General features: G+C 53.9%; 5 non-coding genes and 5 pseudogenes across 5 annotated transcripts; all 10 read right to left on the bottom strand.

Moving 5' to 3' along the window:
* Positions 1-528: 528 nt before the first annotated feature.
* On the bottom strand, positions 529-647 carry LOC123630076. Its single transcript, XR_006732586.1, has one exon. It is a non-coding gene; the product is annotated as a 5S ribosomal RNA (ribosomal RNA).
* A 1,194-nt stretch (positions 648-1,841) lies between these two features.
* LOC123630059 lies at positions 1,842-1,960 on the bottom strand (annotated as a pseudogene).
* Positions 1,961-5,404: 3,444 nt separating this feature from the next.
* On the bottom strand, positions 5,405-5,523 carry LOC123630075. Its single transcript, XR_006732585.1, has one exon. It is a non-coding gene; the product is annotated as a 5S ribosomal RNA (ribosomal RNA).
* Positions 5,524-6,717: 1,194 nt separating this feature from the next.
* On the bottom strand, positions 6,718-6,836 carry LOC123630058 (annotated as a pseudogene).
* Positions 6,837-10,280: 3,444 nt separating this feature from the next.
* LOC123630074 lies at positions 10,281-10,399 on the bottom strand. The gene has a single exon (XR_006732584.1). It is a non-coding gene; the product is annotated as a 5S ribosomal RNA (ribosomal RNA).
* A 1,194-nt stretch (positions 10,400-11,593) lies between these two features.
* On the bottom strand, positions 11,594-11,712 carry LOC123630057 (annotated as a pseudogene).
* Positions 11,713-15,156: 3,444 nt separating this feature from the next.
* Positions 15,157-15,275, bottom strand: LOC123630073. Its single transcript, XR_006732583.1, has one exon. It is a non-coding gene; the product is annotated as a 5S ribosomal RNA (ribosomal RNA).
* Positions 15,276-16,469: 1,194 nt separating this feature from the next.
* Positions 16,470-16,588, bottom strand: LOC123630056 (annotated as a pseudogene).
* Positions 16,589-20,032: 3,444 nt separating this feature from the next.
* Positions 20,033-20,151, bottom strand: LOC123630072. Its single transcript, XR_006732582.1, has one exon. It is a non-coding gene; the product is annotated as a 5S ribosomal RNA (ribosomal RNA).
* A 1,195-nt stretch (positions 20,152-21,346) lies between these two features.
* Positions 21,347-21,465, bottom strand: LOC123630055 (annotated as a pseudogene).
* Positions 21,466-24,727: the final 3,262 nt, after the last annotated feature.

Raw genomic sequence — 24,727 nt, 5'->3', positions numbered from 1 at the left:
TTGGAGCGTCTCTTGCAGTATCGAACAGAAGGATTTCCTATCGACACCCTGGTCTTGCTCGTGACTGTCCAAAGAATGCTTCTACTTCTTAATCCTTCAGAATATGTTCTAAAGATTTAGACGTTTGAAAAGTGTTTCTAGATGTCTTCGCCTCTGGATTCCTGAATTATGTTACCGTGAACGAATAGCCAGCTGTTTAGATTCTCTTCTTCTGCATATGTGGATAGGGTCCAATTTTTCCTGTCCTAGGGTGGTAACGTGGTCATCTCCTTGGACAACTTTAGACTGTGTCCTGAATTCAGAGCCGGTCGGTCAGAAGTTCCGGAGGCCCGGACCTGCGGCAGGTGTGTGAGGGGCGACAGCCTCGGGGACTGAGCCTCCACATCTCCAATCTGACCCTGTCTCCAGGGGCCACGGGGCAGGGTCCGGGCCGGCCGGGGGCGGAGCCGGGCCGGGCGCGGAGGGCGAAGGCCCCCCCCTCCCCTTCCCAGCCCAGGGGGGCGGGACAGAAAAAGAAGCAGAGCAAAAAGCCTACGGCACCCGGGATTCCCAGGCGGTCTCCCATCCAAGTACTAACCGGGCCCGACCCTGCTTAGCTTCCGAGGTGAGACGAGATCGGGCGCGTTCAGGGCGGTCTGGCCGTAGACGAGGGCGGCCGCCCCCGGACGCCTCAAGAGGCCGATCTGCTGCGACGCGTCCCTCCCTGCGCAGTCGGGTCCCTCCCGCCGCCCTGGCCCTTCGCTAGCCCACCTGCCCTTATCGGGGTGGGGGTGGGGGGCCAGGCGGAGCCTGACGGGTCTCGCGCGCGCACCCCCCCACCCCCACCCAAACCACGGACGCACCGCCGTCCCACACCCCGAGGAGCAGACCCACGGGCACGCGCGCAGGGACAGGCTTCCACGCGTGGGGGCGGAGGGCCGGAGCCGGAGAGTGCGCGAGAGAGGGCCCTCCGCCGGCCCACGCGAGGGCACGGTGGGGAGGGGCTTTGGGGCGGGGCCGGGAGGAGGAGGCAGGGCCGCGCCTGCCGCTGGTCCGTCACCCGGAGGTCCTGAAGATCTGCAGTGTCCCCCCCCCACCCCGCCACCCCACCCCCGTCTGGGGAGGACCGTTCTGCCCCGATTCCCCTCAGGGCCTGCGTGTGGCAGCAGCCCCCGCGCGGGGGCGGGGGGCTGCGCGGGGGGCCGGAGCCGGCTATCCTGTGGCCCGGTGGGGTGGGGTTTGGGGTGTGTAGCCAGGGGTCCAGGGGCCGGTGGGTGGTTTGGGTTTGGGTGCGTGCGCTCCGTGTGCTGTTGTGTGTCCTCTCTGCCCAGGGGGCCAGCGAGTCGCCCTGTGCGGCGCGCCGGTGTGTCTCTCGGAGCCCCGTCGGCGGCGAGGAGCCCGCCCGGCGTGAGGCCCGGGCCCGAGGCCCGGGTGTGCGGCGGAGAGAAAGTGCACGGTGGGCCGGGTGTCCGGGGGCCCAGGACACGGTTTGCCGCCCTGGGCTGTCCCGCGCCGGGTGTACGCGATGTCCCGGAGTGCGGGGCGGCGGGTGCGGGGTCCGGGGGAGAGGAGACCCGGCGGCACTTAGGGATCCCGCCGCCCGGCCCCGGCCCGGTGTGGGGCCCAGGGTTGGGGCTCCGCTGCCGGCCCAACGGAACGCCTGGGACGCTCTGCCGCTGCCGCCACCTGGCGGTGGTGCTGCAGCGGGGGAGAGGGGAGGAAGCCCCGGGCGGGGGCAGCGGGTCGCGCCGAGGGGGGGGAGGGGCCGGGGCCCGAGGGCGAAAGTGGGGGCGGGCGCAGAAGGCGAGGGGGGGCCCCCCCACCCCCGACCCCCCGGCGGGCGGGACAAAAGAAGAAGCAAAAGCCTACAGCACCCGGTATTCCCAGGCGGTCTCCCATCCAAGTACTAACCGGGCCCGACCCTGCTTAGCTTCCCAGACCAGACGAGATCGGGCACGTTCAGGGTGCTATGGCCCTAGACGGCAGCGGCCGTCCCCGGACGCCTCGAGAGGCCCAGCTGCTACGCGGCCCTCCCGGCCCAGCGCCCCCCACCCGACCCCGCGCCCTCCTGCTGCCCAGTAGCCTTCAGAGCCTCGCTCTCTAGCTGCTACATACACACCAAACACTCAACACTTTGCCACAAACACATACACCTATGACAACAAAAATCAAGCACTCAATAGCACATCTATTCAAAGCACGGAGGACACAAACGGGAGGACAACGTGTGACTTGTCAGATTCTACAGACGTCAGGAGCCCACATGAAGGCTCAGGGAAATATTCCAAAGGAGTGTGACGTGGCTCACAGCTCCTTGGACATGAGCAGACTGGCTTCGGCGGACGGCAGCTCTTACATTTTCACAGTGGAGCCGGAACAATAGAAGGTTCCTTCCTCGCCTTTCCTACTTCATGCAGTAGGAACCAGTCCACGGTTCTATGGTGCATGGCTACGATTATTCTGTGGGATCCTGCAAAGAAGAAATGCTGTTGGTGTCTTTGGGGACTGGGAATCTGGGTGTGAGAGGAAGAGGTGAAATCGGTAAAGTAATGTAAAAAAACTCTCAGTTCTCAGTTTGAACTTGGATTATCAGTGTAAACTCAATGTGTTTTCCTGTAATTTTTTTTTCTTTTCTTTCTCTCTTTCTTTCTTTCTTTTTTTTTTTTTTTTAAGTTTTTCCACGGAAAGTGCTGAGACATAGGTGCGAACTCGACACTAGTGCATTTCACCAGCATCTAGATTGTGGTTTCCGCCAACCATCGTTATTAAACGGTCCTAAGACTTACTGGAGACATACGCTGACTTGAGGTCTGGGGCGGGAAACGCACGCTTCTCATACTGGGAAGCACGGATGCTACCATATCCAACAGGACGAGGGTCACGTCAAAAGACACAGGAACCAGAATGAGTAGACTCCCGTTTGCCAAACACAGGACGGTTTGATCGCCAGCAAGTCTAATAATTGCAAGATATTGAAACACGTTCAATACGTTTAAATCCACGATGAAACCCCTCACAATGCAAAAATAGCTCGGGTCACTGCGGACAGCGGTAGGAAACAAAGGGAAATGGTGACAACCGGGGCTGCCCCCGACTAGTCGCGATGTATGGACACTCTTTCAAAAGACATCTCAACCCCTCACAAGGTATGGACTGTATTTGGACTGGATTCAAAGAAACTGAAATGAGCGTGTGTGTCTCAGGGAAACGCAAACATTGAGTACTTGCTGTTATCTCTAACACGGTGAAATTTTTACATGGAATAATGTGGCTGTGAGTACCCTGAAAAAGGGAAGAAAGCCTCTACCTTTGATAGAAACATATTGACTTTTTATCGTTGGAGGGATATTATTAAGGGGATCATGAACTTAAGGTAGGAGGGGTATAAAGGAAACAAGATCTGGCCAGGGGTTGGTGATTTCTTGAGTCAGGGTAGTGAGAAAGTATTCTACTATTCTTTCCGATTTTGTTTCTATTTCAAATTTTCCATAATAAAAAGTTTCCAAAGATATCATGAAGAGGGTCAAAAACAAGCTTCAAACAGGACAAGGTATCTGTAGCCCATATAATTGGCAAAATATGACTGTTACAGAATATCTACGTTTAATACGCTTAATACGCCTTTGGCCCCGTGTCCTCATTATTGGTCAAGGAAATGCAGAATAAAAAATGAAGCCAGATATAGTTTCCAACTCACCAGATTGAGGAAACTTAAGAAACTGATCACTGTGTTGGCTTTGAGGAAAACTCTTGCACACACCCTGCTGATATGGGAGGCGAAATTATAGGACCATTTGGAAAACACTGTAGCCTAAATGGAAATGAATAAATGCTGGCATAATTCAGGAGCAAGCATATTCTCTGAGTAGCACGTACCAGAGAGAAGATAGGGCACATGTGACCAGGAAGCATCTAGGGTAATCCTCACGGGAGCCCCTTGTACACGGACCTAGTCAAAGATCGCATAAAGATGCTTCGACTGATTCGTGCAGTGCCATTCTCTAGCAGCGCTGATGAACTGCAGCTTCCTGTGTAAGCGAGGAGTATTCTCCAAACAGAAGGTTTCCCCTGGCACACAAGTTGCCCAGAAGGAATCCAGAATGGTTCCACATGTATTCTATAAACTGTGAAATTAACAAACTACCTCAATGAGATAGTCCTATAACAGAGAGCAAAAACTTTCAAAGGAAAAGCAAGGAAAAGGATGACAGTCGAGATGGGATTTGTTTGGGAGAAGCGTTTTTGTGGTTCCACGCCTTGAGACAAAGATACACAGCGGCTTCCCACATATGCATCAACTCCCATTTTTATAAGGTGAGTGGTGGGGTTTTGGTACGGTTAATTCGATTTAATATAATAGTCATAATGATAATCATGATCATGATCATCATTCTTTAACATATCCCTTTCCCAAATTAAAAGAAAAAGAGAAAGAAGCAGATTGTAAGTTTCTAGTTATAAACCCTGTTTAAATGGGATTATTTATTAATGTGGGGGAAATGATTAGTTTGGGGACTCTGTGTCCGTCTATCGAGGACTACGGGGTAGCCTCTCCATCGATTGGAGCCATCATGTACGTTTTTGCTAAGTTTTCCATCTAAGTTGGCACCTTTGCCCCGTAGGTGCTGTGTGGATTTTCTGTGACTTTGAATGTTATCCTTTTCAAGAATTGCATTCATTATTGTGTATTTGCGAGGAAATAAGAAATATCGAAACTATCGATCGAATGTTGATTTCATCTAGAGCTATCTTGCTGGACTCACCTAGGATTTCTACAGGTCTCCCGCGCATAGGGGCAAACATTCTCTTTTGAGAACCGTAGGAGGTGAGGAAAATGAAGAAAGGTGATTTTCCTTTCCCATATATTGTTAGTGTTTTCCCTTGTTGTAGTATGTTTTTGGAGCGTCTCTTGCAGTATCGAACAGAAGGATTTCCTATCGACACCCTGGTCTTGCTCGTGACTGTCCAAAGAATGCTTCTACTTCTTAATCCTTCAGAATATGTTCTAAAGATTTAGACGTTTGAAAAGTGTTTCTAGATGTCTTCGCCTCTGGATTCCTGAATTATGTTACCGTGAACGAATAGCCAGCTGTTTAGATTCTCTTCTTCTGCATATGTGAATAGGGTCCAATTTTTCCTGTCCTAGGGTGGTAACGTGGTCATCTCCTTGGACAACTTTAGACTGTGTCCTGAATTCAGAGCCGGTCGGTCAGAAGTTCCGGAGGCCCGGACCTGCGGCAGGTGTGTGAGGGGCGACAGCCTCGGGGACTGAGCCTCCACATCTCCAATCTGACCCTGTCTCCAGGGGCCACGGGGCAGGGTCCGGGCCGGCCGGGGGCGGAGCCGGGCCGGGCGCGGAGGGCGAAGGCCCCCCCCTCCCCTTCCCAGCCCAGGGGGGCGGGACAGAAAAAGAAGCAGAGCAAAAAGCCTACGGCACCCGGGATTCCCAGGCGGTCTCCCATCCAAGTACTAACCGGGCCCGACCCTGCTTAGCTTCCGAGGTGAGACGAGATCGGGCGCGTTCAGGGCGGTCTGGCCGTAGACGAGGGCGGCCGCCCCCGGACGCCTCAAGAGGCCGATCTGCTGCGACGCGTCCCTCCCTGCGCAGTCGGGTCCCTCCCGCCGCCCTGGCCCTTCGCTAGCCCACCTGCCCTTATCGGGGTGGGGGTGGGGGGCCAGGCGGAGCCTGACGGGTCTCGCGCGCGCACCCCCCCACCCCCACCCAAACCACGGACGCACCGCCGTCCCACACCCCGAGGAGCAGACCCACGGGCACGCGCGCAGGGACAGGCTTCCACGCGTGGGGGCGGAGGGCCGGAGCCGGAGAGTGCGCGAGAGAGGGCCCTCCGCCGGCCCACGCGAGGGCACGGTGGGGAGGGGCTTTGGGGCGGGGCCGGGAGGAGGAGGCAGGGCCGCGCCTGCCGCTGGTCCGTCACCCGGAGGTCCTGAAGATCTGCAGTGTCCCCCCCCCACCCCGCCACCCCACCCCCGTCTGGGGAGGACCGTTCTGCCCCGATTCCCCTCAGGGCCTGCGTGTGGCAGCAGCCCCCGCGCGGGGGCGGGGGGCTGCGCGGGGGGCCGGAGCCGGCTATCCTGTGGCCCGGTGGGGTGGGGTTTGGGGTGTGTAGCCAGGGGTCCAGGGGCCGGTGGGTGGTTTGGGTTTGGGTGCGTGCGCTCCGTGTGCTGTTGTGTGTCCTCTCTGCCCAGGGGGCCAGCGAGTCGCCCTGTGCGGCGCGCCGGTGTGTCTCTCGGAGCCCCGTCGGCGGCGAGGAGCCCGCCCGGCGTGAGGCCCGGGCCCGAGGCCCGGGTGTGCGGCGGAGAGAAAGTGCACGGTGGGCCGGGTGTCCGGGGGCCCAGGACACGGTTTGCCGCCCTGGGCTGTCCCGCGCCGGGTGTACGCGATGTCCCGGAGTGCGGGGCGGCGGGTGCGGGGTCCGGGGGAGAGGAGACCCGGCGGCACTTAGGGATCCCGCCGCCCGGCCCCGGCCCGGTGTGGGGCCCAGGGTTGGGGCTCCGCTGCCGGCCCAACGGAACGCCTGGGACGCTCTGCCGCTGCCGCCACCTGGCGGTGGTGCTGCAGCGGGGGAGAGGGGAGGAAGCCCCGGGCGGGGGCAGCGGGTCGCGCCGAGGGGGGGGAGGGGCCGGGGCCCGAGGGCGAAAGTGGGGGCGGGCGCAGAAGGCGAGGGGGGGCCCCCCCACCCCCGACCCCCCGGCGGGCGGGACAAAAGAAGAAGCAAAAGCCTACAGCACCCGGTATTCCCAGGCGGTCTCCCATCCAAGTACTAACCGGGCCCGACCCTGCTTAGCTTCCCAGACCAGACGAGATCGGGCACGTTCAGGGTGCTATGGCCCTAGACGGCAGCGGCCGTCCCCGGACGCCTCGAGAGGCCCAGCTGCTACGCGGCCCTCCCGGCCCAGCGCCCCCCACCCGACCCCGCGCCCTCCTGCTGCCCAGTAGCCTTCAGAGCCTCGCTCTCTAGCTGCTACATACACACCAAACACTCAACACTTTGCCACAAACACATACACCTATGACAACAAAAATCAAGCACTCAATAGCACATCTATTCAAAGCACGGAGGACACAAACGGGAGGACAACGTGTGACTTGTCAGATTCTACAGACGTCAGGAGCCCACATGAAGGCTCAGGGAAATATTCCAAAGGAGTGTGACGTGGCTCACAGCTCCTTGGACATGAGCAGACTGGCTTCGGCGGACGGCAGCTCTTACATTTTCACAGTGGAGCCGGAACAATAGAAGGTTCCTTCCTCGCCTTTCCTACTTCATGCAGTAGGAACCAGTCCACGGTTCTATGGTGCATGGCTACGATTATTCTGTGGGATCCTGCAAAGAAGAAATGCTGTTGGTGTCTTTGGGGACTGGGAATCTGGGTGTGAGAGGAAGAGGTGAAATCGGTAAAGTAATGTAAAAAAACTCTCAGTTCTCAGTTTGAACTTGGATTATCAGTGTAAACTCAATGTGTTTTCCTGTAATTTTTTTTTCTTTTCTTTCTCTCTTTCTTTCTTTCTTTTTTTTTTTTTTTTAAGTTTTTCCACGGAAAGTGCTGAGACATAGGTGCGAACTCGACACTAGTGCATTTCACCAGCATCTAGATTGTGGTCTCCGCCAACCATCGTTATTAAACGGTCCTAAGACTTACTGGAGACATACGCTGACTTGAGGTCTGGGGCGGGAAACGCACGCTTCTCATACTGGGAAGCACGGATGCTACCATATCCAACAGGACGAGGGTCACGTCAAAAGACACAGGAACCAGAATGAGTAGACTCCCGTTTGCCAAACACAGGACGGTTTGATCGCCAGCAAGTCTAATAATTGCAAGATATTGAAACACGTTCAATACGTTTAAATCCACGATGAAACCCCTCACAATGCAAAAATAGCTCGGGTCACTGCGGACAGCGGTAGGAAACAAAGGGAAATGGTGACAACCGGGGCTGCCCCCGACTAGTCGCGATGTATGGACACTCTTTCAAAAGACATCTCAACCCCTCACAAGGTATGGACTGTATTTGGACTGGATTCAAAGAAACTGAAATGAGCGTGTGTGTCTCAGGGAAACGCAAACATTGAGTACTTGCTGTTATCTCTAACACGGTGAAATTTTTACATGGAATAATGTGGCTGTGAGTACCCTGAAAAAGGGAAGAAAGCCTCTACCTTTGATAGAAACATATTGACTTTTTATCGTTGGAGGGATATTATTAAGGGGATCATGAACTTAAGGTAGGAGGGGTATAAAGGAAACAAGATCTGGCCAGGGGTTGGTGATTTCTTGAGTCAGGGTAGTGAGAAAGTATTCTACTATTCTTTCCGATTTTGTTTCTATTTCAAATTTTCCATAATAAAAAGTTTCCAAAGATATCATGAAGAGGGTCAAAAACAAGCTTCAAACAGGACAAGGTATCTGTAGCCCATATAATTGGCAAAATATGACTGTTACAGAATATCTACGTTTAATACGCTTAATACGCCTTTGGCCCCGTGTCCTCATTATTGGTCAAGGAAATGCAGAATAAAAAATGAAGCCAGATATAGTTTCCAACTCACCAGATTGAGGAAACTTAAGAAACTGATCACTGTGTTGGCTTTGAGGAAAACTCTTGCACACACCCTGCTGATATGGGAGGCGAAATTATAGGACCATTTGGAAAACACTGTAGCCTAAATGGAAATGAATAAATGCTGGCATAATTCAGGAGCAAGCATATTCTCTGAGTAGCACGTACCAGAGAGAAGATAGGGCACATGTGACCAGGAAGCATCTAGGGTAATCCTCACGGGAGCCCCTTGTACACGGACCTAGTCAAAGATCGCATAAAGATGCTTCGACTGATTCGTGCAGTGCCATTCTCTAGCAGCGCTGATGAACTGCAGCTTCCTGTGTAAGCGAGGAGTATTCTCCAAACAGAAGGTTTCCCCTGGCACACAAGTTGCCCAGAAGGAATCCAGAATGGTTCCACATGTATTCTATAAACTGTGAAATTAACAAACTACCTCAATGAGATAGTCCTATAACAGAGAGCAAAAACTTTCAAAGGAAAAGCAAGGAAAAGGATGACAGTCGAGATGGGATTTGTTTGGGAGAAGCGTTTTTGTGGTTCCACGCCTTGAGACAAAGATACACAGCGGCTTCCCACATATGCATCAACTCCCATTTTTATAAGGTGAGTGGTGGGGTTTTGGTACGGTTAATTCGATTTAATATAATAGTCATAATGATAATCATGATCATGATCATCATTCTTTAACATATCCCTTTCCCAAATTAAAAGAAAAAGAGAAAGAAGCAGATTGTAAGTTTCTAGTTATAAACCCTGTTTAAATGGGATTATTTATTAATGTGGGGGAAATGATTAGTTTGGGGACTCTGTGTCCGTCTATCGAGGACTACGGGGTAGCCTCTCCATCGATTGGAGCCATCATGTACGTTTTTGCTAAGTTTTCCATCTAAGTTGGCACCTTTGCCCCGTAGGTGCTGTGTGGATTTTCTGTGACTTTGAATGTTATCCTTTTCAAGAATTGCATTCATTATTGTGTATTTGCGAGGAAATAAGAAATATCGAAACTATCGATCGAATGTTGATTTCATCTAGAGCTATCTTGCTGGACTCACCTAGGATTTCTACAGGTCTCCCGCGCATAGGGGCAAACATTCTCTTTTGAGAACCGTAGGAGGTGAGGAAAATGAAGAAAGGTGATTTTCCTTTCCCATATATTGTTAGTGTTTTCCCTTGTTGTAGTATGTTTTTGGAGCGTCTCTTGCAGTATCGAACAGAAGGATTTCCTATCGACACCCTGGTCTTGCTCGTGACTGTCCAAAGAATGCTTCTACTTCTTAATCCTTCAGAATATGTTCTAAAGATTTAGACGTTTGAAAAGTGTTTCTAGATGTCTTCGCCTCTGGATTCCTGAATTATGTTACCGTGAACGAATAGCCAGCTGTTTAGATTCTCTTCTTCTGCATATGTGGATAGGGTCCAATTTTTCCTGTCCTAGGGTGGTAACGTGGTCATCTCCTTGGACAACTTTAGACTGTGTCCTGAATTCAGAGCCGGTCGGTCAGAAGTTCCGGAGGCCCGGACCTGCGGCAGGTGTGTGAGGGGCGACAGCCTCGGGGACTGAGCCTCCACATCTCCAATCTGACCCTGTCTCCAGGGGCCACGGGGCAGGGTCCGGGCCGGCCGGGGGCGGAGCCGGGCCGGGCGCGGAGGGCGAAGGCCCCCCCCTCCCCTTCCCAGCCCAGGGGGGCGGGACAGAAAAAGAAGCAGAGCAAAAAGCCTACGGCACCCGGGATTCCCAGGCGGTCTCCCATCCAAGTACTAACCGGGCCCGACCCTGCTTAGCTTCCGAGGTGAGACGAGATCGGGCGCGTTCAGGGCGGTCTGGCCGTAGACGAGGGCGGCCGCCCCCGGACGCCTCAAGAGGCCGATCTGCTGCGACGCGTCCCTCCCTGCGCAGTCGGGTCCCTCCCGCCGCCCTGGCCCTTCGCTAGCCCACCTGCCCTTATCGGGGTGGGGGTGGGGGGCCAGGCGGAGCCTGACGGGTCTCGCGCGCGCACCCCCCCACCCCCACCCAAACCACGGACGCACCGCCGTCCCACACCCCGAGGAGCAGACCCACGGGCACGCGCGCAGGGACAGGCTTCCACGCGTGGGGGCGGAGGGCCGGAGCCGGAGAGTGCGCGAGAGAGGGCCCTCCGCCGGCCCACGCGAGGGCACGGTGGGGAGGGGCTTTGGGGCGGGGCCGGGAGGAGGAGGCAGGGCCGCGCCTGCCGCTGGTCCGTCACCCGGAGGTCCTGAAGATCTGCAGTGTCCCCCCCCCACCCCGCCACCCCACCCCCGTCTGGGGAGGACCGTTCTGCCCCGATTCCCCTCAGGGCCTGCGTGCGGCAGCAGCCCCCGCGCGGGGGCGGGGGGCTGCGCGGGGGGCCGGAGCCGGCTATCCTGTGGCCCGGTGGGGTGGGGTTTGGGGTGTGTAGCCAGGGGTCCAGGGGCCGGTGGGTGGTTTGGGTTTGGGTGCGTGCGCTCCGTGTGCTGTTGTGTGTCCTCTCTGCCCAGGGGGCCAGCGAGTCGCCCTGTGCGGCGCGCCGGTGTGTCTCTCGGAGCCCCGTCGGCGGCGAGGAGCCCGCCCGGCGTGAGGCCCGGGCCCGAGGCCCGGGTGTGCGGCGGAGAGAAAGTGCACGGTGGGCCGGGTGTCCGGGGGCCCAGGACACGGTTTGCCGCCCTGGGCTGTCCCGCGCCGGGTGTACGCGATGTCCCGGAGTGCGGGGCGGCGGGTGCGGGGTCCGGGGGAGAGGAGACCCGGCGGCACTTAGGGATCCCGCCGCCCGGCCCCGGCCCGGTGTGGGGCCCAGGGTTGGGGCTCCGCTGCCGGCCCAACGGAACGCCTGGGACGCTCTGCCGCTGCCGCCACCTGGCGGTGGTGCTGCAGCGGGGGAGAGGGGAGGAAGCCCCGGGCGGGGGCAGCGGGTCGCGCCGAGGGGGGGGAGGGGCCGGGGCCCGAGGGCGAAAGTGGGGGCGGGCGCAGAAGGCGAGGGGGGGCCCCCCCACCCCCGACCCCCCGGCGGGCGGGACAAAAGAAGAAGCAAAAGCCTACAGCACCCGGTATTCCCAGGCGGTCTCCCATCCAAGTACTAACCGGGCCCGACCCTGCTTAGCTTCCCAGACCAGACGAGATCGGGCACGTTCAGGGTGCTATGGCCCTAGACGGCAGCGGCCGTCCCCGGACGCCTCGAGAGGCCCAGCTGCTACGCGGCCCTCCCGGCCCAGCGCCCCCCACCCGACCCCGCGCCCTCCTGCTGCCCAGTAGCCTTCAGAGCCTCGCTCTCTAGCTGCTACATACACACCAAACACTCAACACTTTGCCACAAACACATACACCTATGACAACAAAAATCAAGCACTCAATAGCACATCTATTCAAAGCACGGAGGACACAAACGGGAGGACAACGTGTGACTTGTCAGATTCTACAGACGTCAGGAGCCCACATGAAGGCTCAGGGAAATATTCCAAAGGAGTGTGACGTGGCTCACAGCTCCTTGGACATGAGCAGACTGGCTTCGGCGGACGGCAGCTCTTACATTTTCACAGTGGAGCCGGAACAATAGAAGGTTCCTTCCTCGCCTTTCCTACTTCATGCAGTAGGAACCAGTCCACGGTTCTATGGTGCATGGCTACGATTATTCTGTGGGATCCTGCAAAGAAGAAATGCTGTTGGTGTCTTTGGGGACTGGGAATCTGGGTGTGAGAGGAAGAGGTGAAATCGGTAAAGTAATGTAAAAAAACTCTCAGTTCTCAGTTTGAACTTGGATTATCAGTGTAAACTCAATGTGTTTTCCTGTAATTTTTTTTTCTTTTCTTTCTCTCTTTCTTTCTTTCTTTTTTTTTTTTTTTTAAGTTTTTCCACGGAAAGTGCTGAGACATAGGTGCGAACTCGACACTAGTGCATTTCACCAGCATCTAGATTGTGGTCTCCGCCAACCATCGTTATTAAACGGTCCTAAGACTTACTGGAGACATACGCTGACTTGAGGTCTGGGGCGGGAAACGCACGCTTCTCATACTGGGAAGCACGGATGCTACCATATCCAACAGGACGAGGGTCACGTCAAAAGACACAGGAACCAGAATGAGTAGACTCCCGTTTGCCAAACACAGGACGGTTTGATCGCCAGCAAGTCTAATAATTGCAAGATATTGAAACACGTTCAATACGTTTAAATCCACGATGAAACCCCTCACAATGCAAAAATAGCTCGGGTCACTGCGGACAGCGGTAGGAAACAAAGGGAAATGGTGACAACCGGGGCTGCCCCCGACTAGTCGCGATGTATGGACACTCTTTCAAAAGACATCTCAACCCCTCACAAGGTATGGACTGTATTTGGACTGGATTCAAAGAAACTGAAATGAGCGTGTGTGTCTCAGGGAAACGCAAACATTGAGTACTTGCTGTTATCTCTAACACGGTGAAATTTTTACATGGAATAATGTGGCTGTGAGTACCCTGAAAAAGGGAAGAAAGCCTCTACCTTTGATAGAAACATATTGACTTTTTATCGTTGGAGGCATATTCTTAAGGGGATCATGAACTTAAGGTAGGAGGGGTATAAAGGAAACAAGATCTGGCCAGGGGTTGGTGATTTCTTGAGTCAGGGTAGTGAGAAAGTATTCTACTATTCTTTCCGATTTTGTTTCTATTTCAAATTTTCCATAATAAAAAGTTTCCAAAGATATCATGAAGAGGGTCAAAAACAAGCTTCAAACAGGACAAGGTATCTGTAGCCCATATAATTGGCAAAATATGACTGTTACAGAATATCTACGTTTAATACGCTTAATACGCCTTTGGCCCCGTGTCCTCATTATTGGTCAAGGAAATGCAGAATAAAAAATGAAGCCAGATATAGTTTCCAACTCACCAGATTGAGGAAACTTAAGAAACTGATCACTGTGTTGGCTTTGAGGAAAACTCTTGCACACACCCTGCTGATATGGGAGGCGAAATTATAGGACCATTTGGAAAACACTGTAGCCTAAATGGAAATGAATAAATGCTGGCATAATTCAGGAGCAAGCATATTCTCTGAGTAGCACGTACCAGAGAGAAGATAGGGCACATGTGACCAGGAAGCATCTAGGGTAATCCTCACGGGAGCCCCTTGTACACGGACCTAGTCAAAGATCGCATAAAGATGCTTCGACTGATTCGTGCAGTGCCATTCTCTAGCAGCGCTGATGAACTGCAGCTTCCTGTGTAAGCGAGGAGTATTCTCCAAACAGAAGGTTTCCCCTGGCACACAAGTTGCCCAGAAGGAATCCAGAATGGTTCCACATGTATTCTATAAACTGTGAAATTAACAAACTACCTCAATGAGATAGTCCTATAACAGAGAGCAAAAACTTTCAAAGGAAAAGCAAGGAAAAGGATGACAGTCGAGATGGGATTTGTTTGGGAGAAGCGTTTTTGTGGTTCCACGCCTTGAGACAAAGATACACAGCGGCTTCCCACATATGCATCAACTCCCATTTTTATAAGGTGAGTGGTGGGGTTTTGGTACGGTTAATTCGATTTAATATAATAGTCATAATGATAATCATGATCATGATCATCATTCTTTAACATATCCCTTTCCCAAATTAAAAGAAAAAGAGAAAGAAGCAGATTGTAAGTTTCTAGTTATAAACCCTGTTTAAATGGGATTATTTATTAATGTGGGGGAAATGATTAGTTTGGGGACTCTGTGTCCGTCTATCGAGGACTACGGGGTAGCCTCTCCATCGATTGGAGCCATCATGTACGTTTTTGCTAAGTTTTCCATCTAAGTTGGCACCTTTGCCCCGTAGGTGCTGTGTGGATTTTCTGTGACTTTGAATGTTATCCTTTTCAAGAATTGCATTCATTATTGTGTATTTGCGAGGAAATAAGAAATATCGAAACTATCGATCGAATGTTGATTTCATCTAGAGCTATCTTGCTGGACTCACCTAGGATTTCTACAGGTCTCCCGCGCATAGGGGCAAACATTCTCTTTTGAGAACCGTAGGAGGTGAGGAAAATGAAGAAAGGTGATTTTCCTTTCCCATATATTGTTAGTGTTTTCCCTTGTTGTAGTATGTTTTTGGAGCGTCTCTTGCAGTATCGAACAGAAGGATTTCCTATCGACACCCTGGTCTTGCTCGTGACTGTCCAAAGAATGCTTCTACTTCTTAATCCTTCAGAATATGTTCTAAAGATTTAGACGTTTGAAAAGTGTTTCTAGATGTCTTCGCCTCTGGATTCCTGAATTATGTTACCGTGAACGAATAGCCAGCTGTTTAGATTCTCTTCTTCTGCATATGTGAATAGGGTCCAATTTTTCCTGTCCTAGGGTGGTAACGTGGTCATCTCCTTGGACAACTTTAGACTGTGTCCTGAATTCAGAGCCGGTCGGTCAGAAGTTCCGGAGGCCCGGACCTGCGGCAGGTGTGTGAGGGGCGACAGCCTCGGGGACTGAGCCTCCACATCTCCAATCTGACCCTGTCTCCAGGGGCCACGGGGCAGGGTCCGGGCCGGCCGGGGGCGGAGCCGGGCCGGGCGCGGAGGGCGAAGGCCCCCCCCTCCCCTTCCCAGCCCAGGGGGGCGGGACAGAAAAAGAAGCAGAGCAAAAAGCCTACGGCACCCGGGATTCCCAGGCGGTCTCCCATCCAAGTACTAACCGGGCCCGACCCTGCTTAGCTTCCGAGGTGAGACGAGATCGGGCGCGTTCAGGGCGGTCTGGCCGTAGACGAGGGCGGCCGCCCCCGGACGCCTCAAGAGGCCGATCTGCTGCGACGCGTCCCTCCCTGCGCAGTCGGGTCCCTCCCGCCGCCCTGGCCCTTCGCTAGCCCACCTGCCCTTATCGGGGTGGGGGTGGGGGGCCAGGCGGAGCCTGACGGGTCTCGCGCGCGCACCCCCCCACCCCCACCCAAACCACGGACGCACCGCCGTCCCACACCCCGAGGAGCAGACCCACGGGCACGCGCGCAGGGACAGGCTTCCACGCGTGGGGGCGGAGGGCCGGAGCCGGAGAGTGCGCGAGAGAGGGCCCTCCGCCGGCCCACGCGAGGGCACGGTGGGGAGGGGCTTTGGGGCGGGGCCGGGAGGAGGAGGCAGGGCCGCGCCTGCCGCTGGTCCGTCACCCGGAGGTCCTGAAGATCTGCAGTGTCCCCCCCCCACCCCGCCACCCCACCCCCGTCTGGGGAGGACCGTTCTGCCCCGATTCCCCTCAGGGCCTGCGTGTGGCAGCAGCCCCCGCGCGGGGGCGGGGGGCTGCGCGGGGGGCCGGAGCCGGCTATCCTGTGGCCCGGTGGGGTGGGGTTTGGGGTGTGTAGCCAGGGGTCCAGGGGCCGGTGGGTGGTTTGGGTTTGGGTGCGTGCGCTCCGTGTGCTGTTGTGTGTCCTCTCTGCCCAGGGGGCCAGCGAGTCGCCCTGTGCGGCGCGCCGGTGTGTCTCTCGGAGCCCCGTCGGCGGCGAGGAGCCCGCCCGGCGTGAGGCCCGGGCCCGAGGCCCGGGTGTGCGGCGGAGAGAAAGTGCACGGTGGGCCGGGTGTCCGGGGGCCCAGGACACGGTTTGCCGCCCTGGGCTGTCCCGCGCCGGGTGTACGCGATGTCCCGGAGTGCGGGGCGGCGGGTGCGGGGTCCGGGGGAGAGGAGACCCGGCGGCACTTAGGGATCCCGCCGCCCGGCCCCGGCCCGGTGTGGGGCCCAGGGTTGGGGCTCCGCTGCCGGCCCAACGGAACGCCTGGGACGCTCTGCCGCTGCCGCCACCTGGCGGTGGTGCTGCAGCGGGGGAGAGGGGAGGAAGCCCCGGGCGGGGGCAGCGGGTCGCGCCGAGGGGGGGGAGGGGCCGGGGCCCGAGGGCGAAAGTGGGGGCGGGCGCAGAAGGCGAGGGGGGGCCCCCCCACCCCCGACCCCCCGGCGGGCGGGACAAAAGAAGAAGCAAAAGCCTACAGCACCCGGTATTCCCAGGCGGTCTCCCATCCAAGTACTAACCGGGCCCGACCCTGCTTAGCTTCCCAGACCAGACGAGATCGGGCACGTTCAGGGTGCTATGGCCCTAGACGGCAGCGGCCGTCCCCGGACGCCTCGAGAGGCCCAGCTGCTACGCGGCCCTCCCGGCCCAGCGCCCCCCACCCGACCCCGCGCCCTCCTGCTGCCCAGTAGCCTTCAGAGCCTCGCTCTCTAGCTGCTACATACACACCAAACACTCAACACTTTGCCACAAACACATACACCTATGACAACAAAAATCAAGCACTCAATAGCACATCTATTCAAAGCACGGAGGACACAAACGGGAGGACAACGTGTGACTTGTCAGATTCTACAGACGTCAGGAGCCCACATGAAGGCTCAGGGAAATATTCCAAAGGAGTGTGACGTGGCTCACAGCTCCTTGGACATGAGCAGACTGGCTTCGGCGGACGGCAGCTCTTACATTTTCACAGTGGAGCCGGAACAATAGAAGGTTCCTTCCTCGCCTTTCCTACTTCATGCAGTAGGAACCAGTCCACGGTTCTATGGTGCATGGCTACGATTATTCTGTGGGATCCTGCAAAGAAGAAATGCTGTTGGTGTCTTTGGGGACTGGGAATCTGGGTGTGAGAGGAAGAGGTGAAATCGGTAAAGTAATGTAAAAAAACTCTCAGTTCTCAGTTTGAACTTGGATTATCAGTGTAAACTCAATGTGTTTTCCTGTAATTTTTTTTTCTTTTCTTTCTCTCTTTCTTTCTTTCTTTTTTTTTTTTTTTTAAGTTTTTCCACGGAAAGTGCTGAGACATAGGTGCGAACTCGACACTAGTGCATTTCACCAGCATCTAGATTGTGGTTTCCGCCAACCATCGTTATTAAACGGTCCTAAGACTTACTGGAGACATACGCTGACTTGAGGTCTGGGGCGGGAAACGCACGCTTCTCATACTGGGAAGCACGGATGCTACCATATCCAACAGGACGAGGGTCACGTCAAAAGACACAGGAACCAGAATGAGTAGACTCCCGTTTGCCAAACACAGGACGGTTTGATCGCCAGCAAGTCTAATAATTGCAAGATATTGAAACACGTTCAATACGTTTAAATCCACGATGAAACCCCTCACAATGCAAAAATAGCTCGGGTCACTGCGGACAGCGGTAGGAAACAAAGGGAAATGGTGACAACCGGGGCTGCCCCCGACTAGTCGCGATGTATGGACACTCTTTCAAAAGACATCTCAACCCCTCACAAGGTATGGACTGTATTTGGACTGGATTCAAAGAAACTGAAATGAGCGTGTGTGTCTCAGGGAAACGCAAACATTGAGTACTTGCTGTTATCTCTAACACGGTGAAATTTTTACATGGAATAATGTGGCTGTGAGTACCCTGAAAAAGGGAAGAAAGCCTCTACCTTTGATAGAAACATATTGACTTTTTATCGTTGGAGGGATATTATTAAGGGGATCATGAACTTAAGGTAGGAGGGGTATAAAGGAAACAAGATCTGGCCAGGGGTTGGTGATTTCTTGAGTCAGGGTAGTGAGAAAGTATTCTACTATTCTTTCCGATTTTGTTTCTATTTCAAATTTTCCATAATAAAAAGTTTCCAAAGATATCATGAAGAGGGTCAAAAACAAGCTTCAAACAGGACAAGGTATCTGTAGCCCATATAATTGGCAAAATATGACTGTTACAGAATATCTACGTTTAATACGCTTAATACGCCTTTGGCCCCGTGTCCTCATTATTGGTCAAGGAAATGCAGAATAAAAAATGAAGCCAGATATAGTTTCCAACTCACCAGATTGAGGAAACTTAAGAAACTGATCACTGTGTTGGCTTTGAGGAAAACTCTTGCACACACCCTGCTGATATGGGAGGCGAAATTATAGGACCATTTGGAAAACACTGTAGCCTAAATGGAAATGAATAAATGCTGGCATAATTCAGGAGCAAGCATATTCTCTGAGTAGCACGTACCAGAGAGAAGATAGGGCACATGTGACCAGGAAGCATCTAGGGTAATCCTCACGGGAGCCCCTTGTACACGGACCTAGTCAAAGATCGCATAAAGATGCTTCGACTGATTCGTGCAGTGCCATTCTCTAGCAGCGCTGATGAACTGCAGCTTCCTGTGTAAGCGAGGAGTATTCTCCAAACAGAAGGTTTCCCCTGGCACACAAGTTGCCCAGAAGGAATCCAGAATGGTTCCACATGTATTCTATAAACTGTGAAATTAACAAACTACCTCAATGAGATAGTCCTATAACAGAGAGCAAAAACTTTCAAAGGAAAAGCAAGGAAAAGGATGACAGTCGAGATGGGATTTGTTTGGGAGAAGCGTTTTTGTGGTTCCACGCCTTGAGACAAAGATACACAGCGGCTTCCCACATATGCATCAACTCCCATTTTTATAAGGTGAGTGGTGGGGTTTTGGTACGGTTAATTCGATTTAATATAATAGTCATAATGATAATCATGATCATGATCATCATTCTTTAACATATCCCTTTCCCAAATTAAAAGAAAAAGAGAAAGAAGCAGATTGTAAGTTTCTAGTTATAAACCCTGTTTAAATGGGATTATTTATTAATGTGGGGGAAATGATTAGTTTGGGGACTCTGTGTCCGTCTATCGAGGACTACGGGGTAGCCTCTCCATCGATTGGAGCCATCATGTACGTTTTTGCTAAGTTTTCCATCTAAGTTGGCACCTTTGCCCCGTAGGTGCTGTGTGGATTTTCTGTGACTTTGAATGTTATCCTTTTCAAGAATTGCATTCATTATTGTGTATTTGCGAGGAAATAAGAAATATCGAAACTATCGATCGAATGTTGATTTCATCTAGAGCTATCTTGCTGGACTCACCTAGGATTTCTACAGGTCTCCCGCGCATAGGGGCAAACATTCTCTTTTGAGAACCGTAGGAGGTGAGGAAAATGAAGAAAGGTGATTTTCCTTTCCCATATATTGTTAGTGTTTTCCCTTGTTGTAGTATGTTTTTGGAGCGTCTCTTGCAGTATCGAACAGAAGGATTTCCTATCGACACCCTGGTCTTGCTCGTGACTGTCCAAAGAATGCTTCTACTTCTTAATCCTTCAGAATATGTTCTAAAGATTTAGACGTTTGAAAAGTGTTTCTAGATGTCTTCGCCTCTGGATTCCTGAATTATGTTACCGTGAACGAATAGCCAGCTGTTTAGATTCTCTTCTTCTGCATATGTGAATAGGGTCCAATTTTTCCTGTCCTAGGGTGGTAACGTGGTCATCTCCTTGGACAACTTTAGACTGTGTCCTGAATTCAGAGCCGGTCGGTCAGAAGTTCCGGAGGCCCGGACCTGCGGCAGGTGTGTGAGGGGCGACAGCCTCGGGGACTGAGCCTCCACATCTCCAATCTGACCCTGTCTCCAGGGGCCACGGGGCAGGGTCCGGGCCGGCCGGGGGCGGAGCCGGGCCGGGCGCGGAGGGCGAAGGCCCCCCCCTCCCCTTCCCAGCCCAGGGGGGCGGGACAGAAAAAGAAGCAGAGCAAAAAGCCTACGGCACCCGGGATTCCCAGGCGGTCTCCCATCCAAGTACTAACCGGGCCCGACCCTGCTTAGCTTCCGAGGTGAGACGAGATCGGGCGCGTTCAGGGCGGTCTGGCCGTAGACGAGGGCGGCCGCCCCCGGACGCCTCAAGAGGCCGATCTGCTGCGACGCGTCCCTCCCTGCGCAGTCGGGTCCCTCCCGCCGCCCTGGCCCTTCGCTAGCCCACCTGCCCTTATCGGGGTGGGGGTGGGGGGCCAGGCGGAGCCTGACGGGTCTCGCGCGCGCACCCCCCCCACCCCCACCCAAACCACGGACGCACCGCCGTCCCACACCCCGAGGAGCAGACCCACGGGCACGCGCGCAGGGACAGGCTTCCACGCGTGGGGGCGGAGGGCCGGAGCCGGAGAGTGCGCGAGAGAGGGCCCTCCGCCGGCCCACGCGAGGGCACGGTGGGGAGGGGCTTTGGGGCGGGGCCGGGAGGAGGAGGCAGGGCCGCGCCTGCCGCTGGTCCGTCACCCGGAGGTCCTGAAGATCTGCAGTGTCCCCCCCCCACCCCGCCACCCCACCCCCGTCTGGGGAGGACCGTTCTGCCCCGATTCCCCTCAGGGCCTGCGTGTGGCAGCAGCCCCCGCGCGGGGGCGGGGGGCTGCGCGGGGGGCCGGAGCCGGCTATCCTGTGGCCCGGTGGGGTGGGGTTTGGGGTGTGTAGCCAGGGGTCCAGGGGCCGGTGGGTGGTTTGGGTTTGGGTGCGTGCGCTCCGTGTGCTGTTGTGTGTCCTCTCTGCCCAGGGGGCCAGCGAGTCGCCCTGTGCGGCGCGCCGGTGTGTCTCTCGGAGCCCCGTCGGCGGCGAGGAGCCCGCCCGGCGTGAGGCCCGGGCCCGAGGCCCGGGTGTGCGGCGGAGAGAAAGTGCACGGTGGGCCGGGTGTCCGGGGGCCCAGGACACGGTTTGCCGCCCTGGGCTGTCCCGCGCCGGGTGTACGCGATGTCCCGGAGTGCGGGGCGGCGGGTGCGGGGTCCGGGGGAGAGGAGACCCGGCGGCACTTAGGGATCCCGCCGCCCGGCCCCGGCCCGGTGTGGGGCCCAGGGTTGGGGCTCCGCTGCCGGCCCAACGGAACGCCTGGGACGCTCTGCCGCTGCCGCCACCTGGCGGTGGTGCTGCAGCGGGGGAGAGGGGAGGAAGCCCCGGGCGGGGGCAGCGGGTCGCGCCGAGGGGGGGGAGGGGCCGGGGCCCGAGGGCGAAAGTGGGGGCGGGCGCAGAAGGCGAGGGGGGGCCCCCCCACCCCCGACCCCCCGGCGGGCGGGACAAAAGAAGAAGCAAAAGCCTACAGCACCCGGTATTCCCAGGCGGTCTCCCATCCAAGTACTAACCGGGCCCGACCCTGCTTAGCTTCCCAGACCAGACGAGATCGGGCACGTTCAGGGTGCTATGGCCCTAGACGGCAGCGGCCGTCCCCGGACGCCTCGAGAGGCCCAGCTGCTACGCGGCCCTCCCGGCCCAGCGCCCCCCACCCGACCCCGCGCCCTCCTGCTGCCCAGTAGCCTTCAGAGCCTCGCTCTCTAGCTGCTACATACACACCAAACACTCAACACTTTGCCACAAACACATACACCTATGACAACAAAAATCAAGCACTCAATAGCACATCTATTCAAAGCACGGAGGACACAAACGGGAGGACAACGTGTGACTTGTCAGATTCTACAGACGTCAGGAGCCCACATGAAGGCTCAGGGAAATATTCCAAAGGAGTGTGACGTGGCTCACAGCTCCTTGGACATGAGCAGACTGGCTTCGGCGGACGGCAGCTCTTACATTTTCACAGTGGAGCCGGAACAATAGAAGGTTCCTTCCTCGCCTTTCCTACTTCATGCAGTAGGAACCAGTCCACGGTTCTATGGTGCATGGCTACGATTATTCTGTGGGATCCTGCAAAGAAGAAATGCTGTTGGTGTCTTTGGGGACTGGGAATCTGGGTGTGAGAGGAAGAGGTGAAATCGGTAAAGTAATGTAAAAAAACTCTCAGTTCTCAGTTTGAACTTGGATTATCAGTGTAAACTCAATGTGTTTTCCTGTAATTTTTTTTTCTTTTCTTTCTCTCTTTCTTTCTTTCTTTTTTTTTTTTTTTTAAGTTTTTCCACGGAAAGTGCTGAGACATAGGTGCGAACTCGACACTAGTGCATTTCACCAGCATCTAGATTGTGGTCTCCGCCAACCATCGTTATTAAACGGTCCTAAGACTTACTGGAGACATACGCTGACTTGAGGTCTGGGGCGGGAAACGCACGCTTCTCATACTGGGAAGCACGGATGCTACCATATCCAACAGGACGAGGGTCACGTCAAAAGACACAGGAACCAGAATGAGTAGACTCCCGTTTGCCAAACACAGGACGGTTTGATCGCCAGCAAGTCTAATAATTGCAAGATATTGAAACACGTTCAATACGTTTAAATCCACGATGAAACCCCTCACAATGCAAAAATAGCTCGGGTCACTGCGGACAGCGGTAGGAAACAAAGGGAAATGGTGACAACCGGGGCTGCCCCCGACTAGTCGCGATGTATGGACACTCTTTCAAAAGACATCTCAACCCCTCACAAGGTATGGACTGTATTTGGACTGGATTCAAAGAAACTGAAATGAGCGTGTGTGTCTCAGGGAAACGCAAACATTGAGTACTTGCTGTTATCTCTAACACGGTGAAATTTTTACATGGAATAATGTGGCTGTGAGTACCCTGAAAAAGGGAAGAAAGCCTCTACCTTTGATAGAAACATATTGACTTTTTATCGTTGGAGGGATATTATTAAGGGGATCATGAACTTAAGGTAGGAGGGGTATAAAGGAAACAAGATCTGGCCAGGGGTTGGTGATTTCTTGAGTCAGGGTAGTGAGAAAGTATTCTACTATTCTTTCCGATTTTGTTTCTATTTCAAATTTTCCATAATAAAAAGTTTCCAAAGATATCATGAAGAGGGTCAAAAACAAGCTTCAAACAGGACAAGGTATCTGTAGCCCATATAATTGGCAAAATATGACTGTTACAGAATATCTACGTTTAATACGCTTAATACGCCTTTGGCCCCGTGTCCTCATTATTGGTCAAGGAAATGCAGAATAAAAAATGAAGCCAGATATAGTTTCCAACTCACCAGATTGAGGAAACTTAAGAAACTGATCACTGTGTTGGCTTTGAGGAAAACTCTTGCACACACCCTGCTGATATGGGAGGCGAAATTATAGGACCATTTGGAAAACACTGTAGCCTAAATGGAAATGAATAAATGCTGGCATAATTCAGGAGCAAGCATATTCTCTGAGTAGCACGTACCAGAGAGAAGATAGGGCACATGTGACCAGGAAGCATCTAGGGTAATCCTCACGGGAGCCCCTTGTACACGGACCTAGTCAAAGATCGCATAAAGATGCTTCGACTGATTCGTGCAGTGCCATTCTCTAGCAGCGCTGATGAACTGCAGCTTCCTGTGTAAGCGAGGAGTATTCTCCAAACAGAAGGTTTCCCCTGGCACACAAGTTGCCCAGAAGGAATCCAGAATGGTTCCACATGTATTCTATAAACTGTGAAATTAACAAACTACCTCAATGAGATAGTCCTATAACAGAGAGCAAAAACTTTCAAAGGAAAAGCAAGGAAAAGGATGACAGTCGAGATGGGATTTGTTTGGGAGAAGCGTTTTTGTGGTTCCACGCCTTGAGACAAAGATACACAGCGGCTTCCCACATATGCATCAACTCCCATTTTTATAAGGTGAGTGGTGGGGTTTTGGTACGGTTAATTCGATTTAATATAATAGTCATAATGATAATCATGATCATGATCATCATTCTTTAACATATCCCTTTCCCAAATTAAAAGAAAAAGAGAAAGAAGCAGATTGTAAGTTTCTAGTTATAAACCCTGTTTAAATGGGATTATTTATTAATGTGGGGGAAATGATTAGTTTGGGGACTCTGTGTCCGTCTATCGAGGACTACGGGGTAGCCTCTCCATCGATTGGAGCCATCATGTACGTTTTTGCTAAGTTTTCCATCTAAGTTGGCACCTTTGCCCCGTAGGTGCTGTGTGGATTTTCTGTGACTTTGAATGTTATCCTTTTCAAGAATTGCATTCATTATTGTGTATTTGCGAGGAAATAAGAAATATCGAAACTATCGATCGAATGTTGATTTCATCTAGAGCTATCTTGCTGGACTCACCTAGGATTTCTACAGGTCTCCCGCGCATAGGGGCAAACATTCTCTTTTGAGAACCGTAGGAGGTGAGGAAAATGAAGAAAGGTGATTTTCCTTTCCCATATATTGTTAGTGTTTTCCCTTGTTGTAGTATGTTTTTGGAGCGTCTCTTGCAGTATCGAACAGAAGGATTTCCTATCGACACCCTGGTCTTGCTCGTGACTGTCCAAAGAATGCTTCTACTTCTTAATCCTTCAGAATATGTTCTAAAGATTTAGACGTTTGAAAAGTGTTTCTAGATGTCTTCGCCTCTGGATTCCTGAATTATGTTACCGTGAACGAATAGCCAGCTGTTTAGATTCTCTTCTTCTGCATATGTGGATAGGGTCCAATTTTTCCTGTCCTAGGGTGGTAACGTGGTCATCTCCTTGGACAACTTTAGACTGTGTCCTGAATTCAGAGCCGGTCGGTCAGAAGTTCCGGAGGCCCGGACCTGCGGCAGGT

This window comes from Lemur catta, unplaced genomic scaffold (genome assembly GCF_020740605.2).
Source record: "Lemur catta isolate mLemCat1 unplaced genomic scaffold, mLemCat1.pri scaffold_91_ctg1, whole genome shotgun sequence".
NCBI classification, from domain to species: Eukaryota; Metazoa; Chordata; class Mammalia; order Primates; family Lemuridae; genus Lemur; species Lemur catta.
Note: the sequence above shows the minus strand (reverse complement) of the source record. Positions and strands in the feature narration are given on the sequence as shown.